Source organism: Pholis gunnellus (assembly GCF_910591455.1).
Source record: "Pholis gunnellus genome assembly, chromosome: 13".
NCBI lineage: Eukaryota > Metazoa > Chordata > Actinopteri > Perciformes > Pholidae > Pholis > Pholis gunnellus.
This window is the reverse complement of record NC_136540.1, coordinates 21,999,622-22,012,113: the sequence shown is the minus strand read 5'-3', so window position 1 is coordinate 22,012,113 and position 12,492 is coordinate 21,999,622. Positions and strand designations below refer to the sequence as shown.

Sequence of the window (12,492 nt, the reverse complement as noted above, 5' to 3'; positions counted from 1 at the left end):
TGGTGACCCGTGCACACAGCCATGTTGGTGCCTCAGAGACGAGTCATGGAGCCGCTGCTCCACTTTCCTCTGCTGCCAGAACGCGCTGCAAAAAAACGGGGCTGTGCTGGGTCTTACTTTTTTACCATCAAACATACAAACCACGGAGAGCAAAATGGCCGATGGAGAAAGCGGAGTAGGGGTGTAAGGTCTCTTTATTCAACAGGGAAGGCTGGCGGAGGTTCTAGTTCCAGTTTAAGGGGGTGGATGTGGGTCAAGCCCTGCCTCCTCATAAGCACCAAGGTCAACGCTGAATGTGAAGGGAAGGTGGCTTAGAGAGAGAGAGGCCCTGGATAAACCACATTCGTCTGGCTCTTGTGTCAGCCCCAGCCCCAAAGGTGTAAACACAGTTACAAAAGCACATAGCTTCTCTGTGCTAACCCAAGGTGTGTGTGTGCAAAAATAAAAGATCTCACACTTATACAAGCTTAAAGGCCTACGGTTTTTTCCATGAGATCAATATACATTGTCAAGATATTTTCTTCAAATGTTTTTGTCACGAGTACTTTCACACAAAGTGAATGTTACGAGGCAAAAATGCGAAGGTCCACTCCTTCTTTTCTTACCTTTCAAAATAAAAGCCCTGGACGTATACTCTGCATAACTGTTTACCAGATGGAACAGAAATTCACTTCAATAAAATAGTTCAGCTCTGTCAGAAAGAGACGCTGCTCAGGATCGGTCAATAGGATCCTGCTAGTTGGTCCTCAGCCTGCGCAATTCTTTTGAAATATTGTAATAATAAAAAGGCTGCAACTGTTGCAAATTCACATCCCTGCCAGTATGGAAAATATTGATGCCTAATTCTTATTCTTATTTTTGTGTTTCCATAACCTTTTAAAACCCAAACGAGGCTCAACTTAAAATGACATACAAGTTAGCAACACGTGTGCGCTGCTGCTCTCTTTCGACATAACACAGTTATACAAGAGGACGACCTCTGATTGTCTGAAAATCAAACTTCCAAAGCCTAAGGTTCCTCTGGGCTGCTTTGTGTGTGTGAGTGTGTGTGTGTGTGTGTGTGTGTGTGTGTGTGTGTGTGTGTGTGTGTGAACTAAAGGTGTATTCAGGTGGGCAGCACATGTCTCTCTGATTTGAAATGTCAAGTCCTAGCAGGCGATCAGCTTTATTTTAGTGCGTCAAACAAGGCAACTGTCTGAACATAATCAAGGCAGCTCATGAAGTGTTGGGGACCACAGGGGAGGGCACCGCGCTAATGATTTGGAGTTTGGTTCACGCTGGGGCCATCATGACGTCAAGAAAAAGTCTATAACAAGCACTTTTTCACCGTTTGAGCTTTGACTGGCGATCTTTTAATGACATCATTACTTCCCTCTTCTGCTATTGGATAATGGTTCTCCAACTGAAGAATTGGCACCACCTACTGCTTATCTCCAAAAACCAACTCCTTATAAGCATGGTAGATGACCGAAACAAGCATTCATTCACATTTTCTTTCGCACACTTTCTCGAAATTCGGTTAAAATTTGCGATTTGTTTGAATGGAAACTTAGCTAATGACCCAAAACACAGAGACAACACGAGAGTGTCTGAAGGACAACTTTTGAGAATGTCCAAGAGCAGCCAAGCCAGAGAGAGAGAGACCTGAAAATGGCCGTCCATCGATGGTCTCCACTCAAACTCGAGAGAGCTCGAGAGGATTTGCAGAGAAGAATGGCAGAAAATCCCCCAAATCCAGGTGTGCTGCCAAAGGTATACTTTAGCACAAGGCTGCATGATGAAAAAATGTGGAAAATGGGAAAGGGTCTATTGTATCACTTATCTCTCCGACTGCCTGTGTTCATCCTGACAAACTGAAGGTAGCAGTCTTGCATAATGCCTCACTCCTTCCAGCACACGATGGGCTCCTTTTATTAAAGATGAAGACTATGGTATGTCTCGGCCTGTTTTCTAATAACAATCCCTGACATTTGGCTCCACAGAGCAAAGAAAGAGGACATTTCTGTGAAAACAAGACTGGAAATTAGTCTTTGCCTCCTCTTATAGTTGCCTAGAGACCCTGAGTGCAACCTCTCCTGACACTGCATTACATTCATATCAGGGCGTGGCTTAACAAATCCTCAGATTAATTTATTATTATCTCAAGCTTTCAATTTACAGTAGTTGCACTGATGACGCTGTGAGTCGTTTTTTCATCGCTTGACAAAATCTATTCTATTTAATTCAATTAGATATTTAACGGTACATTACATTGTGTGATTCTGATGTTACATTTCAGTTGTATATTAAAATGTGAAGAATCACAACATTGTAAAATTGTGACCCTGTTTTTTGTTGTCAAATGACAAAGACTTGAACTGTACTGATGGGTCAGTTTGAGTTGTAACATGCCACAAGAAACCCAAATAAGTTCACTGACAACATTTAAAAAGATTCTTATCCCACTCTGGGATTTAAGGACTAGATGACATTTTGTGTCACAACACACGCCAAATGGAGACAGGACATGAAAATGGGCTGCGACTAGCCTAAACAAAGTGGGCAATCCCGATTTACCCAGCCATATGCTAAACATATCCAGGGGGCAGAAATGTTACCGTAGTCACACATAAAAATACACTGAAGCAGAAGCAGTAGCACGCTCTAAGGCGAGACACAGTGAGCCAGCGTGGTTTAAACAGCGGGGCAGCTGTAGGGAGTGAGCGAAGGCAACTGCAATAACACAAACCCTAGCAGCCAGCTCACTCGGGACATGAATCACTCTGGACATGAGGCGACCTTTCCCTGACATATGCTGGTATCAGTGATTGAGAACTGAGAGGATGACTCAACCCGTCACCACCGTGGTCAAAGAGGGGAGGGGAGGGGGGGGGGGGACCTCTGGCCGCTCTTCTGTGACGCGACCTTGACCCCATTTGACCTTGGGGGAAGGGGGGGGGGGACCACCCCCGAATGAAGGGCAGCCCCCCCCCAGCTGCATGCCTCGTCCTCGTAGACATACAAGGTCAGGAGAGAGGATCGGGGATGAGGCGTGTCACATGATTGGAGAGTTGCTTAAAAAGCCTCCTCGGCAATCAGGTCAAGGTCACGCTCTCGCCTAATGCCACAGGAAAAGAAGAGGAGTGTGTGTGTGTGTGTGTGTGTGTGTGGGGAAGAGTGCACAAAGGGAGACGGGGGGGGGGGGGGGGGTCATGTACTCCTCTACATGTTCAGCAGTCCTTGCTAACTTGAAAACACAAGCTATGATTCTATTAGCCGTATTAATCTTCCTGCTTAGTGGACACTTTTATTCAAAGTCACTTACACGATTATCACTCTTGCACATCTCCCTCCGTTGCTGCAGCTGGATATTTACTGGAGGAATCCAGGTTAATTGCCTTTGCTCAAAGGCAGAGGGTGAGCAGGAGTATGAGCCAGCAATCTTCTGGTCACCAGTCCATTTTCCCAAAGTAATAGGTCATACGGCTGCCCGGAGTCATCCGCTCCGGCGCTCTCCATCTCCTCTCAAATGGCCTCTCTGCCGCTGGCCGCCTTCTAACGCGGTTATGAGGAAGCTGCACTCCCGAGCCGTGGTCTTTTCGGTCTGTTTACCCAGCTCCAGTGAGGACGCCACCTCGCTAATGGATTCACAAGTGGGGTGGCGGTTCACAAAAGGACAGTGTGTTTCGGGAAATTCCAGAAGCCACTTTCAGGGAAAGATGGAAACCGGGGTGGTGCCGAATGTCCTCGGCCCACACTTTGTGGTGTGGGAGTGCATTTATTTTTATTTATTCAGACATTATTTAACTATGAACACTTTTGTTGCTGAATTTTACTATGTTGTTAAAAGATTTTTTTGAAAGTGCAATGAGTCTTTTATGTATTTATTGACAAATTTGAAATGGAGTGAAAGGTTTCTGTGAGCCAGTACAAGGCCGGTCTTCATGCACCTTAGGAGACAGACTCTTTGGACGAACAACCAACCGGTTTGCTTGGAGTAACACAAAATGAGGTATTTCAAGAGAGATTCAGTGATTGGAAGATTGCTGCAGATCTATCTGAACTTGCACTGCTCCGACTCTCCACGGCCACCCGCACAGGTCCCTTGTTGCCCAGCAACCACTCAGCTCATCACCAGAAGCCAAAAAGTTACACAATTACAGTTCTAAGCCAAAAGGATTCGGGGGGTGTGGGGGGGGGATCATCGTTTGTCACGTTATATCTAGCTTCTATCTGATGTGGGTGTGAATGACTGAGGAAGAAGGGGGAACCCCAGCTCCTGTGTTCTCCACCCATCTTGCAGAGCCAAGCAATGTGACTGAAAATAAGCCAAATATTGACAGTAGAATGCTGTACCATGAACTGAATTGCTGGGAGCGCAAGAGAGCAGCTCTCAGGTACAAAGTTTAACGATCAATTCCCCCGAACTTCAGCTGTTTTGCAACGGAAATAAATCCACCACCTCGTGGCATGTACCGCATATACGTCCCCTGCTCCCTCCCTCCCTCCCTCCCTCCCCCTCCCCTTGTCATCCTGTGCAATATATCCATCATTCATTCATAAATTCTGAAAACTCCTCTTTAGTTAATTGCATGGGAAAATTTAATTTCAAACGAAAGCTTTTAAAAGAGAAAGATATAATTAAGTTGCAGGGATCTCTCTGGCCCCTCCTTGCCCAGGAGGGCCCGGGTGGGGTGGGGGCGCTGCGATCCGAGCGGCGCTGCACCGCACTGCTCCGTGTCAGGGAAGTCATACACCCATGTTTAAAGCAGAGCGTTACGTAAAGCCTCCCCCTCTGCACAGGCTTACTGCACCAGACGCTGTGTCCTTGCCTGGGCTGCTCAAGGTTCCCAAAAGGACAGGCTGCTAAGAAGTTGGGAAGGACGGGGCCCTGTGATAGCCTGCAAAGGGGGAGGGAGGGAGGGAGGGGAGGCAGGGATCTGCTGCCTGTGACAGCTTTGGACTTTGAATTCAGCGCCAGACAGGCTCATGCATCAATCCCTCAACTTACAAAGACAAGCCACTAACCTTGACGAGGCCAGGGACTCTTCAGGAATGAGTGGCATTTTCACTTAGCCCCTGCTTCTCCCCAGCACTCCCGCCACATAACCTGGTTAAAATAAGACACAGTTGAGTAACAGCCGGCCTCACTCCCTGGACTTTGTGACCCGGTGTTCTAGCCCTCAAACCCTTAGGCCTCTTAGGGCATGTCAGGGACATATGCATTAATACACAAATAGCGCGGGGAGCATCGGCCTTGCCTGTTAGGAGCAGCTTGGTTTGACTTAGTTACCAACATGCTCCGACAGTTGCAGACGAAAATCTACGAGCACGCGGACAAGTATCTGCCGTTTTTCTCCACTGTGAGGAAACAGGGCATTGCATGTTCACACAGGCTGGGTATTCCTCTTATCTGCCCCCCACTCACTCTGTCACACCTGCGATATTGGTCTGCTCGTGGCAAAAGCAGAGACCTTCCCTATCCGTCTGACTGCAGCATCCTGGCAAGCACCCTCACCACAATGGTAGAGAATACCTTCCTGCTGCACCTCTACAGCCCCGGGGCAGCAGCGCTGCTACAGGAGCAAGAGAGGCAGAGAGGCACAGAGGGAGTGAGTGCCACATCAGCCCAGCACAAAGAGTCAGCTCCTCTCACGTCACCCAGGAGGCCTGCTCCTACACGCTACATCTCCTCAGTCTTTACTGAACGTATCAGGAGGGGAGGGACAGCGGAGAGTCACCGTTAGCTCCGTAGCCACCGCGACAAGGTAGCTTTATGCCGTTTGTCTCTCTGCTCCGCCTCATTGATCGGCACACTTAGGCTTCCACAGCTGTTGTTTACCAAACGGGCCGATACTTCATGTGGGTAAATTAATTTGACCCACTCGCTCTCTCTCTCTTCCGTTCTCCCTCCCCTTTCGGTGAGCAATTTCTGCAAAGTCTAAATAATTCACGGCAATTGCAATCAGCGGCGATCAATCGGCGGGGATAATTGAGGGGCCCTGTCATTGCGCCAAGGCCAAGGTGAAGTGTGAAGGCAGAGGGGCGGAGAGTTGGAGTTGAGGGTGAAGTGGGATGGGGGGGGGCGATGTCATTCAACAGATGGGCTCTGGCTAGTGTAGCTCTCGGGTGTTGCAGCGGAGGCGGCCATCTTTCTTCCCCTCTAGCATTCCGTCATTCCAGCCTCCAGGAGTGATGGCAGCGAAGACGCATTTAGCGGTTCCTGCCTCGTCATCAAAGTGAGGCCCATTGACTTTGGCTGCCTTCCGTTCGTGACAGAAGTACCAACAGGAGCCCGGAGTAATCGTCTCCCAATGAGATAGTGCTGCTATAACTGAGAGCCTTTCCTAAAACAAAACTATCTTCTGAGCAGAACACCGGAGAGGCTCTCGGATTTCAGAAAGCAGAAATGACTTCAGTCATTTTATGCCTTGTTTTCTGACACCGCGGTCTCTTTCTCTGGGTATTCTAGTGGCAGAATATTCAGAGGAAGAAAATACAGAATCAGTAAACAGCAAGTCTCCACGTGTGTCTTAACACATCTGCCTTACTGATTTAACACTAGCATAGTGCACTGTCCACTGCTACTTATATTCATTAGGGCTGCACAAGTAATCAAATGTTAATCACATCACCATGTTAGCTTCCCACAATTAAATGAAAGTGATCGACGACAATGACGTTAAGAAAGCTCCACTCGTAGAAAGCTCTGCTGTATATCAAATCAAGCGCTTCCTTAACTAGCAGCCATCCAGATGTTTTCTCTCCACTTTTGAGGAGCCGTCATGCCGCTGCACACGCACTCTACAGCAGCAGCCCTGTGAGAACTTCACTGAATAACTATTCTAATCTGCAGTCCAGAGAAGAAGAAGAAGAATGTGCTGAATATTACTCGGCTGAAAATACACAGAATTCAGGATTTAATGCAAAGATGTGTTCATTAGCAGGAAAGTAGCACAGCGTGAAAGTGAAAGCACTGTTCTGTTGATTCAAATGTGAAAGTGCAAATATGCTGTCCCTAAAACCAATGGACAATCGTGATAAATAAATCGTGATCTCAATATTGATCAAAAATAATCGTGATGATCACTTTGGCCATAATCGTGCAGCCCTAATATTCATTTTTTATTCAGTTGTTACATCAATCTGTTTACACTTTCCAGCTCTTCGTCATATCCATTCCAAAACATTTTCCATTGAAATGGTATGAAACCTGGCCCTGTGGTGTGTACCATACTGTAGTCTGTAATACACTGGTGTGAGATAAGCAGCGAGGAGGAGCCGGAGGCACAGAGAAGAGTCAATACTGAAAACCGATCATTTCAAACACGTTGATCAGGCGTCACTCACTAATCTCATATTGGCTCTTTCTCTCATCAATTTAAGATAAATGCTTTAGTCCAAGTTTGAAATTCACAACATAACTGCTGCGGCATAAATCTCCTCCCAATAACAGCAGCAGCACTGAGATCTGTTATTAGTCGAGAGTGTCTACTGAATAAACAGACAATAAAGGAGAAAAATAATGTGGCTTAATGTACGCTCCACACTAACATTATAGAGCCCGAAACAATTAGAGAAATGAGCTTGTGGCCAAAGGGGGGTCTCCGGTTTGAATCCTCCGTGGGCTGACAAAGTGCGGGCCGTGAGTAAGTAGATGAGAAATGCTTCTCCTCCTCAACATCTACTGTCAAAGTGCCCTTGAACAATGTTCGGTGGCCAACAACACAAGTGCTGGGCAGCTCCCAGGTCTATAATAAATCAAAAAGCCTGCAGTAAATGCATGACACTTGTTCTGGTAGATTGCACATTAGGTTTTTTTTTGGTTTGCAGACTGTATCTCAGCAATCAAAAAGCGAGATGCCACCCAGAGTTCTGTCAGCCATGTGCATGTCTCATGCTATTGTGTGACTGACAGATTTACAGACAGCGGGGTTTGGAGCTGGCACAGTGGTCGTGGTTAGAGGAGGCTGTTAGTGGAGATAAGTACTCCTCCTGTATCTGTGGCATCATCCTGTATAAAAAATACATTACATCAAATGACTGAAACAAGGGGAGAGGAAAGTCACCAAGTGGCAACAAGCACTGTGATTCGGTAGCTACATTTTTATGCTGTAATGAAACATTATCGATAAAACACAAAAGATGTGCAGAATACAGCTGCATAACACAATTACACACGCACGTCTAAACACGCCACTCTTCTGCAGCAGCAGCAGCAGCAGCCGCCGCGCTTTGATGGCAGATAAGATTTGCTGTCACGAAAGGCAGCGGATGAGAGAGTGGAGCAGCAGAGTCCGGTCTTGTGACTGCTCAGCAGCCTCCACATCATTTGCATTCGGCCATTTGAATGTCCTCTGGTTCTGTTGCAGGCTACTGCACATCACTCAACAGCAGCTCCCTGGACAATAGCAGATGGCCCAGTCAAATCGAGCTGCATCCAACACAGAGGCTCCTTTTGAGTTACTGGTCAGACACACACACACACACACACTGGTTCTTCTTAAAGTGCTACTTAAAAAAAGTCGGGCTATAAATGTGCAGGTTTGAGTTATCTGTGGCAAAAGAGGACACGCTGAACTACCTTGAACATCTTGTGTAAGTTCAGGTCAAATAATTAAGCAGCTTAAATGCTCAACAAAAGGAGGGCTAAAAGGCAGACCTCCAGACACAGACAGTATTTAGTAGGCTTTACAAAATGTTTGACTTCTCTCCACCTTACTTTTAGATTGTCGGGTCTGAAGTTACAGCGGCTCTGTGAAAGTGTAGCACAGAACAGAGAGCTTTTTGTTTTTCCTCATCCTCCCATTACGACATCCAAACAGGTTTGCCGCTTGAAGCTCAGTAAATTGCCCTTTTGGAACGTGAACTGAAGTTCTCTGCCCTCTTTCCTGTAACTCGCGGCAAACTTCAGCCCTTGACCTTTCGAGTCCAATGAAGCAATAGGACATTTCAGGAAAAATGAACACCTACGCAAAACGCCATTCAAAAAAAAAAAGAAAAACTCTCACTGGTAGTTACTGAAAAAAAACAATCAAGTCTTTTGAACTCTATCAAAACATATTTGACATGATGGCGCAGCGATGTTGACAGGCTGCAACAGACCAACTACATTTTGGCCTCATATCCTTCCAAACATCTGAAGGGACCTGCCAGTGCTTACAGACCAGTAGTTTCTCCTTTTGAAGGATGTGGAAGCAATGCAAAACAAAATGAGCATCATTAATAAGCCAAGATCATGGCTGTTTATGGTGCATTCAAAAAGGAAAATGTTAGACTTGTTGTAGCAATAGACAGTGAGACATTGCTTTGTTACATTTTGAACTACCTTCGCCGACACTGTATTTACTGTACGTGCTCGGGGAGGTTAGGGCCATTGTCAACGACTTCCCCCTGAGTGGCACTGCAGGGGCATATACATATACTCAAGGTACATTTAAGACTCTTTCAGACATTAATACAATTTAAACCCTCCCCCCAAAAAAAGAAGAGTAAAAAGCTCCAAGTGAACTATGAGTCTGGGCACGGGGGAGATTTTTCATTAGGCAGCCTAATACATCCAAGACATAGCTATCATTTAGCCCCTCACAAACCACAGTCATGACTCCAGCGCAACACAGAACTACACGCAAAGCCTTGACGTTCATTCAAAACCCTTTGAGCATTTTATTTATTTATTTATTTGTATTAAAGGAGCAGGACCTGCCAATGGTCATTTACAGAACAGTGCAACTGTGAAGTGTTTCCCATTGGTGGTGCTAAAACTACTCCACACATAGGCGTTTTGACCCAGTGTGACATAAGCGGTGCTAACGTTACATTACTGTTACATTACTGTTACATTGTGACATGGTACGGCCTTATGGTGTGTTGTTCACCACAAATTAGCTCGTGTGGCGGTTTAATTCATTCGGCGATCAGCGTGACAGTAGCGATACAGAAGCCTATAAATACACTTTCATTAGATTCCGCTACGGTCGGTCCGTATACGGTACATGAACTACAAATGACATTAATTTCCTCGGCTGTATTCGCACAGATAAATCCTCTAATGTAGGCCTAATTTACTGGTCAGATGGCGGCCAGGAAACACGGAGAGTGGCTGTTCTACCTAAGCGACTCTGTGGGCTAAAACCCGCACAGTCTGGTCCATTCTCCGCGTCTTTATGCAGCGGTTTTTTTCAGCGCGACATCCATATGCGGCTCTGTGCCGCCGTACGACACGCAAACAGCCCCCTCCTAGCCTCGAAAAAACACGCTACCGTCTCGTACAATCCTCGACCTCCCGTGTATTATTTCACCCTCCCGGTGCTAATAGTAATTCTCCAGATATGACAGTGGTTTACATGTTAACACGTAAAGAGTCCATACCTGCGCTGTCCACCCCGCAGTCAGCCGGAGAGGCGCATCGTTGTTGTTCGACAGGAGGAGGCAAATCCAATGAAAAACGGTCGCGTCCGTCTTGACACTTCAGGCGGGGGAACAAAGATGGCGAGGCAGGCTTTTAAAAAACAAAATTGTTAGTCCAAAAAGATGCCTCGGTGTTTGTGTGTATGTGTGTGTGTGTGTGCGTGTGTGTGTGTGTGCTGCGACTGCGAGCCGAGGCGTGTAGCGTGTAGTCTGTGGGAATTGTTTATTCTCGGAGTCCCTAGCTGTGGACAAGTGAGCGGAGACAGACACACTCCTCCTCCTCTGCTGCCGCTGACACCACCCTTAAAGGAACAAGCCTACACCCACTCACCACCACCGCACACATAATCTATAGTCTAATGGTAATAATAATATCACAATAACAACAATAGTCTAATAATGTTAATAATATCACAATAACACTAATCACAACAATAGTCTAATATGGTAATAACAATATCACAATAACATTAATAACAACAATAGTCTAATAATGGTAATAACAATATCACAATGAAACTAATAACAATAGTCTAATACTGGTAATACTATCACAATAACACTAATAATAATAATAATAATAATAATAATAATAGCAGTAACAATAATAACAATAGTAATAATAATATCACAATAACACAAATAATAATGCAGATAATAATCTGCATTAAAGGGCATATTATGCTTTATTATTTTTTATGTTAATTTAGTTGTTATTACCAGAACAATTTTTTGTAACTGAATGATTTATATTGATAATGGGACTTGTTCCACTTGTAGCAGAAACTATTACCAGGGACAGTACTGTTAGTATTAGTGAAAAGGGCATCAGTCACATTAACAGTAGCAGTAACAGTGGCAGTAGCAGCTGTAACAGCAGCAGCAGTATTCTGTATTTTAGCACTTTTTTGTGAAACACAACAATCTCCAAAAAGCAGTGGCGGGCCGTGCATTTTATACCTGGGCCTTCTGTGCTGTCCTACTACAGTTGAATAACCTAATTATGAGCCACAGCTACAGTTATTATTTGTTTCGTGTAACAATACACGTATTTGTATTAAACCGTTCGATACGAGGCTTACGAATCGAACAATACGTTGGAATAATACTAGTGCATTTTGAAAATGCAGAAGCTTAAATTGTGGGAAATATAATATTTTCGGTGGACTGCGCTCACGTAACAGACAACAGATTGTGTGACCTCTCAACCCGGAACAAAAAAATCCCGTGTGGAAAACAGCTGAGGCTAAACTAGCTTAACGGGAAAACAACCGCGGCAAACCCCGCGATGACGGGATGCTTCGTCATTAACGGACAATGCATATAGTCAGAATCAATGTAATTAACACAATAACAAGAACAAACTCACAAGAACCAGTCACATATATTTATATGACAACAAAGCATGACACATCAATCCAGCAACACTGTGGTGCTAAAACACGTATTCCACCGCACACTGAAGAGCACGAGCCATTGAACTATTATTCACATCAGAGGGAACAATAGTAACCATATCATAAAAACGACACCCTAGAAAATCTATCGCTACTGCAGATGTAAAACACAAAACAGTTCACTTACCACAGCTGCTGTTCACTTAAAGACAAAGTCCATCCTCCTTTCTTTGTTAACAAAGAGTTTAATACCGCGGTTGTACAGAACATCGGTTTAGTTCAGTTCCAGTCAGAGGTCCTCCTGCGAACGTGTTTGTTGAGTTGTAAATCCTCTCGGGTCTCAGCAAGAGTTTCATTCTTAGCCATAATATGTGCAACGCTTCTCCACCACTGTCAGCCAGAAATACCGTTAGTACAAATCCTTTTCCATGCTAGCTGTGGGGTTGACCGACCCTTTGATAAGATGTTCAGTTTTTCTGGTCTTGAGAAATCTGTTTCTCCTCCTCCTTCACCCATTAGGTGTTAAAAAACACAGCTAGGTGAAGAAAAAAAAAAAGAATCTACACCAAGCAAAACGCAAAAAATGTCATAACTTCTCTTACATATGTTTCAACCTGAACTCTTACTAAATACTAAGATCTGCTAGCTAGCTTTCTGTTTGACAAAAGTCACGCTGGCCCACTGACCAATCACGGCGTACATTAAT

General features: G+C 45.1%; 1 protein-coding gene across 1 annotated transcript in view; it reads right to left on the bottom strand.

Moving 5' to 3' along the window:
* Positions 1 to 10,533, bottom strand: part of nrip1b (nuclear receptor interacting protein 1b) — a 40,623-nt gene extending 30,090 nt beyond the window's left edge. Inside the window, exon 1 of the mRNA XM_079171434.1 lies at positions 10,351 to 10,533. The gene's annotated coding sequence lies outside the window, so the exon portion shown is untranslated. The remainder of the gene's footprint in view (positions 1 to 10,350) is intronic.
* Between the last annotated feature and the right edge of the window lie 1,959 nt (positions 10,534 to 12,492).